Below are 6,758 nucleotides of genomic sequence, written 5' to 3'. Positions count from 1 at the left end.
TATACATATTGATTTTTAGTGATTGACTGCAGAATACAATGAAGCCATCTCTGGACCTTCTGTAAATTGGTGATAGATATTCCTGGAACAGTTCCAGAATTCAAGATAAAACATTCCTTAGAATAGGACCTTCTAATGAAACCCATCCCATTCTTTCGCTGATTGGCAGCACAAGTAAAGTTTTACTTGCTGTAGGTGGTGACTGGAATGGTAGATGTCAGTCTGGTGCTAATAGTCCTTTGATCAATTTGACCTATCAGTAAATCAGTTCACTTTATAGTCTAATGTTAAGAATATTAGAATAGAAATGCAACCTTATGTTCTGCCTTAATTTCTGTGATTATAGTGATGTTAATATTAGAGAAGGCATTTTATAATTATTTCAAAATCAAAAAGAAATACAAGAAATTCTAGAACTAATACAGTCTTTTTTTTAGCCTCTCTGGACTGAGCTAGCCTTTTCAGAAAGAGTAGCCCCAAATGCTATGAGAGTTAAGGTAGTTTGGGAGGCCATACTGTGACTCTCCTGGTGGTAAAGAAGCTGTTGTCATGTGACAGGTCTCCCATGGATAACCATTACCTCCTGTCAGTGAGAAATGTGAAGATTAAAAACAGTGTCACCAAACACCGACACCATCCTGTATTTTTTATTTAAGAGCTGCTGAAAGATTTCCCACTGGCTGATCAAATATGTGAACAGCTGGCTCCTGACCATAATCTGTCACTTGCAGCACATTTCAGACTGCCCATTTAAGAGCCACGTAACATCCCTGGGATCTTCAAGCTAGTCAAAGGGGCAAGAGAACTTATAAGGAGGCACAAAGCTAGCCAAAGCCGTGGGTTGCCCAAAGACCATTAAATGGTTTGTTAGTATCAAGTATGACAAGTGAAGGCAGAGGCTACCAGCATGGATTCTAGCATGGATTATAAATCCTGGGATTGGGATTGAGTCTTTGGGAATTTAAATTCTTTTGGAGGATTAAAAGAGCATTAAATGATAGCTTGTTATCACCTGAATAGCACAAACAGTGATCTGGAATTTTAAAAAAGAGTATCCTAGATATGCTTGCTTATTTATCTGTCTAAGGACCTATCATCTCTTTAAGAGGTTTATAAATAAAAAAGGGAATTGTTGTTTCATTCTTTTCTTATGACCCCAAATTAATCCTATTCTCATCTATCAATCAGAGATTGGAGTGCCAGTTTGGCTGATATCCCAGTAATAGAAAGTCTCATTTGAATTGATTGATCAGCTGGATAACTTAGATAAAATGCAGTCTGCTTTAGTCATCTTTATGTTTAGTAATGAGCTCTCTGGAATTTCTACTCCTTTGGTACATGTTGTATTCTAATAAAAAGCAATCGGCTACAGAATTTGCTCAGTTCTGTGCTCTTGATTCCTTGATAACACCTAAGCTTTCTTGCGTATTATTGCGATGTTAAAATGCTCTCTTTTGAATCAAGTATAGATATAAGCCATTTTTAAATAAATTTCCAAAATGTTGGGAGTCCATTCTCATCCAAAATAGAAGTGACCCTCTTTGGCTGCTTTCTCAAAGACAACCTGGAAAATTGCCATCTTCCTCCATCCAAAAGGAGACTGGAAAGGTAGATAAGAGCTCATTTGTGAAAGGCCTTATTTTGCCAAGATAGAATGCTTGGATCCTGTCCTATGTGAAAGTGAGCCAAGTGAAGTTTTTAAGAAGGGACTGATACGATGCACTTCTGGTGGAGTAAAAATTTATAACGGTAAAACCAGCTGTTTGAAGTAGCCAGCTAAGGGTTCCTCAGTGATTGAAAATACACTGTATCTGAATTCCCATTCTCAAATTTGTCAGTAAAATATATTAGCACTTTAAACATATGATACCCTTTCTTCCATCAATAAAAGAAATTTGAATGTAGAGCAAGAAAAATACTTGGGAACACAAATTTTATTGAAGACCTATATTAGATAGGTCTTCTAATATTAAATAGTACCTTTTCTATCTTCCACTTTATTCCATACCCATTTAAGTCAATCTCACTGAAGGGAAAGACCATCTGCTTTTCAGAAGGACATGAAGGGGTACAGAAAGGATGAATGAGAAATAAAAGTGTGATATGATAAACTCAAAGGAAGAAGTGAAGACCCTTAAAGACCCATATTACATGTATGGTTATGTTTAGGATTAAAACTTATCTTACATTTAAAACACCTGAACATTTGAAATATTAATATCGTTGTCTTTCCAACAAGGTTATATGATTTTTAAGGCAAGGTTCTTATGTATATTTTTATTCTTCGTAGAGCAAAAGCATCATGCATGATGCACAGAAGATTTTCAGTAATTACTTGGTGATTGACAAATTCTTTATTTGCAAAATTTTTTGAGCACTAACTCTGAACTAGGTACTATGGGGGATTGAAAAAGGCATAAGGTAGAGTAACTGTTTCATATGTGTTACACTGAACTCAAACCAAATAGAACTGAGAGACACATATGCACTTTAAGGTCATGTAGCATAATAGTAACATCTGTCTCTCTTTTTCTGTCTCTCTAAAGAAAATACGAGGCATATTCACAACAGCACAAATTTTTAGGAGAGATTGTTGTGAGTCTAGTGAAATTGTATTTGTGTCTTATGCAGTGCATTCAGAATTTCATTAAAAAAATACATCAGTGTGCCCAGTTAATATCTGAGGAAAACATTTGCAACAACGTATGCACAAAATTTGAATTAGTATAAGAACTGGAATCCCTTAAAAATAAGTAGAACTTATTTTCATGTTGGTAGGTCATCATTACACCTTCCTTCTGTATCAAGTCAACACAAGACACTGAAATATATACAAGGAACAGTCAAGAAGAAGCTTCTAGGTGATTGGATGTGGTTTTCCTATAGCAGAAGTTTCTCCATTTACCATCCATCAAGGAAAAACAAGAATTCTTTGGGCTTCCCTGGTGGCGCAGTGGTTGAGAGTCCGCCTGCTGATGCAGGGGACACGGGTTCATGCCCCGGTCCGGGAAGATCCCACATGCCGCGGAGCCGCTGGGCCCATGAGCCATGGCCGCTGAGCCTGCGCGTCTGGAGCCTGTGCTCCGCAACGGGAGAGGCCACAACAGTGAGAGGCCCGCGTACCGCAAAAAAAAAAAAAAAAAAAAAAATTCTTTGGGTGGTTGTTCTCTGTTGTTGACGCAGAGCTAGGATGCACTTTGTTAAGTAAATCTTGGGAGAATTTCAGATCCTTTTTCAAACCATGCTGGAAGTTTTGCTCCCTTTTCTGACCATATTGGGTTGTGTAATGAGAACTTTTACATGAATCATTATAATACAGAGACATGTCCTACAAATTTAATAATGGCCACCATGAACAGCAGTATGCAATAAGGTTTCCTCAGCAGGGACATATTCTTTCTGGAAGGGAAATTTAATTATCTAGCTTGACTACTGTGTAATTCAAACGTTAGCTATTGCAGCTCTTTTATACTACACAGTGGTGTTAGTGGCAGACCGAAGACTGATGGTTACCTCCCCATAGGCAAACTCAGAGAACCAAACTGCCCAGTGCTTTGCTTCTACTCAATTTTTGAATTAATATCCAGCTCTTTAGGCATTCCTCCCTCATAAACCATGTATGATAGAAGAAAACGGTGGGGATTTTAATTATGTGATGATCGTATGCCACCTTCCTTTTTCTTGCATTTCATCTACCTTTTGGTAGAGGCACGTGGTCAGAAAGGGAAATTACCGTGGAGTCACACAACTTAGCATAGAGGGAAAGACGGGCTCACCACAAAACCTCCCTACCCCTTAAGCAATTTAAAAAGTACTTTGAGTTTCTGAAAACAGAATGAGACAAAACACAACTATATAAATCCAAGGTTGTTGCTATTACTGTGCTGGAACTCTGAAGGGTGTAATTAGCCTGTTGAAGGAATGGTATTGGGCGGGGAGGGGGAGGCGCTGACCGACCTCAGCTCAGGTTCCCTGTCCCCCTCCTGCTGAGAATCTGCCTTCGCTTCCTGCCCTCAGGTGTGTGAGAGGAGCATGTTTCTTTCCAATAAATACCAATACATCAAAAAAAAAAAAAAAAAAAAAAGAAGGTATTCCATGGGAGATGATGGGGTAGAAAGGGGAAGGTTGGGGAAAAAAGTGCTACTGAGATCATAGGGAGTGCCCCTTGGATTTGTCTTTGTCATGTCCTACTTTACCTGACTTTCCTCAATTGCTGAGTGCAAGAACTGATGGAGAATTTAGGATGAGCTTCCCCAAGACATTAGAAATTAGTTAGCTTAGCTTTCTGGGATCCTTAGTTATTATAGCAAAAAAATGTGTGCAAATCTATTATTTTCTACATATGTAGTATTGAATATAGTAGAAAAAATAATAAATCCAATGCTGTAGGATTTGGATTCTGGAAGTACTATTTGGCTTCTGCTCTTTCCTAGCAGCATGACGTTAGTTTTGATACATATAAAAAGGAGAGAGAAAAGGGTAGGTCCTGCTTAGCTCTCTAGCCCCTTACAGTGATGTTGTGTTGATTATATGAAATATTAAATTTGAAAATAATTTATAATATATAAAGATCTAAGAAACATGTGATATTATTGTTATTAATTAAGGAGAGAATGGTGCCTAGTGTAAAATTAGTCTCTTGACTTTCTATCCCTTTAGAGTGAATATATATTCTGTGATTTCCTGCTGAGAGGAGGAGATAGTGCTACTTTATTTACCCTGGCATTTCCTTGTGCACAAATGTCACCCCTCTCCATCCAAAAAAATATGCTTGCTGGCATTTCTTGTAAATTGCTTCTTTCTCTAGCTGCTGAAGTGAGGAGACCAAAGGACGTGTGTAAGTAAGTCTAGACTATTTTTGATATTATAAGTGATATACAATCATTGCACTTTTCTGTGTAAAGTAGATGGCAAGGCAAAGAGTTTTTTAACACGGTTGGCCCTAAGTTCTGAGAAGCTGTTCCCTGAGCCTGATGATTGAGACAATCTTCACGGTCAGTCTACAAACCTAATCAAATCATGCCCTTCCCTGCCTAGAACTTTTCATTGAAGGTCATCACCTTTAGAGAATAAAATCCAGTGCTATTTGCATTGCACACAGCTCACACTTGGAGTCCTTACCTACTAGACTCATCATCTGCTTCTTATACCTTAGGCTTCATTAATTTTTTAATGAAATATCACAATTGCATTTATGCCTTTGCATATGCTATTTCCTTTGCCAAATGTACTCTTGCTGCTTTGCCCTCACGGAGAACATCTACTTACTCTTCAAGAGCAAGTTGAGTCACCTATTCCATGAAGTGTTCCCTGCTTCTCCTGTGCAGAGACGTTCCCTGCCTCCTCTCCACCATGATGTACTTTGTGCGTGCTTCTGTTATGGCACTACCATTTTGATCTGGTTGAAGAAGAATTTCCTAAGTCTGAAGATGAAACTAAGAACAGGTCTTTTCCTCCAACTGAGGAGACAAAGAACAGAGACTCACACCATAAGAGCTAAACAGAGAGCAAGCAACTCCCACCTCTCATCTCAGAGGGGAGGAGGGTTTAGCTTGCCACCATTCCAGGCAGGTACATGTTGATATTAGACAGAATGTTGTCCAGGCAAGTTGGGGACAGCCCTTCTGTTAGCACATTCCTGCAGATTCAACAGCAATAGCAAGAAATGTGTCATGCTGTGTTCAGTTGCTCCAGGGAGAGGGCCAGGTGCTTTTTCCATTCTGAAGCTGAGTATAATTGTTGCTCGTATAGAGAGCAGAGAGGGATTTCAGAGATGGCCTACAGATGCATGTAGGTAAGTCAGGGGTCCTCTTAACATTATATCCGTCAAAAACATCATTCTCTTTTGAATCAGACATAGCATTTGGGCCTAAATTCAAATTATTTCATTCTAATTAAGTAATATTTATTTTAGTAATGTAGAACCTCAAATAGACTTCAATTATTGTGGATTAGGAGACCATCTCCTAACTAAAGGAAAAAGTCACTTGAAGTAGCATTTTCTAGGAGGTCCTGGACTTTGCAGGGGAAGTTTGCCCCTTGCAGAGGAACTGTAGGTATCTTTAACTCCAGTTGGACTGTGTGTATCTTTTAGTTCCTGAACTGCATTCTTATAATGCTACCCCTGATGATAATGCTAATTTTCTGGAAAAGGATGTTTCATTTCACTCAAGAGTTGGGTTTCTTTCATATCCCAGAGGACTATGGAATACTTTTGGGAAATTACTTCAATACATCTAAAGCCTCACACTGCACTGTTGTGAAGGCCAGGTTGCTTTTATACTTCATCTTGGCAACAAAGAGTTTTACTGAGAATGAATATATAGTTACACGCCTCCTGAGTTTCTATGGTAAAAGTGAAGAACTAAGTGTATCCAATTGTTTAAAATAATGATGGGTTTCTACATTAAGCAATGACAAGCCCCAAATGGTTTTATTTTCATGTGAATTATTCAGGTTAAATCTCCCAATCTCACCTTCTCAAGAAGGTACAATGGAGAAAGCCCTCCATCATTTAACCTTGAGAGCTGAGAGCAACTTGAGACGTCTCCCTTCTACAACCGGTTAACTCTCTGGTTGCAAGCACTATAGCTATTTGCCACTGCTTCTCAAGCTGTCTACGGATGTGCACAAAGGATTTCTCTAAGTCATGTAAAACCCTGGTTAAATGACCCTTACCTCAGTAGTACACACTTAAGGCCACACATGGTGGCAAGACAATGAGATCATTTCTATAATTCTGTTTTTGGGAAGTCAGA

The sequence above is a fragment of the Aethalodelphis obliquidens genome, unplaced genomic scaffold, assembly GCF_003676395.1.
Source record: "Aethalodelphis obliquidens isolate GAN/ISIS:26980383/991018 unplaced genomic scaffold, ASM367639v1 scaffold64, whole genome shotgun sequence".
In the NCBI taxonomy this organism is placed as follows: Eukaryota; Metazoa; Chordata; class Mammalia; order Artiodactyla; family Delphinidae; genus Aethalodelphis; species Aethalodelphis obliquidens.
This window is presented reverse-complemented; position numbering follows the sequence as displayed.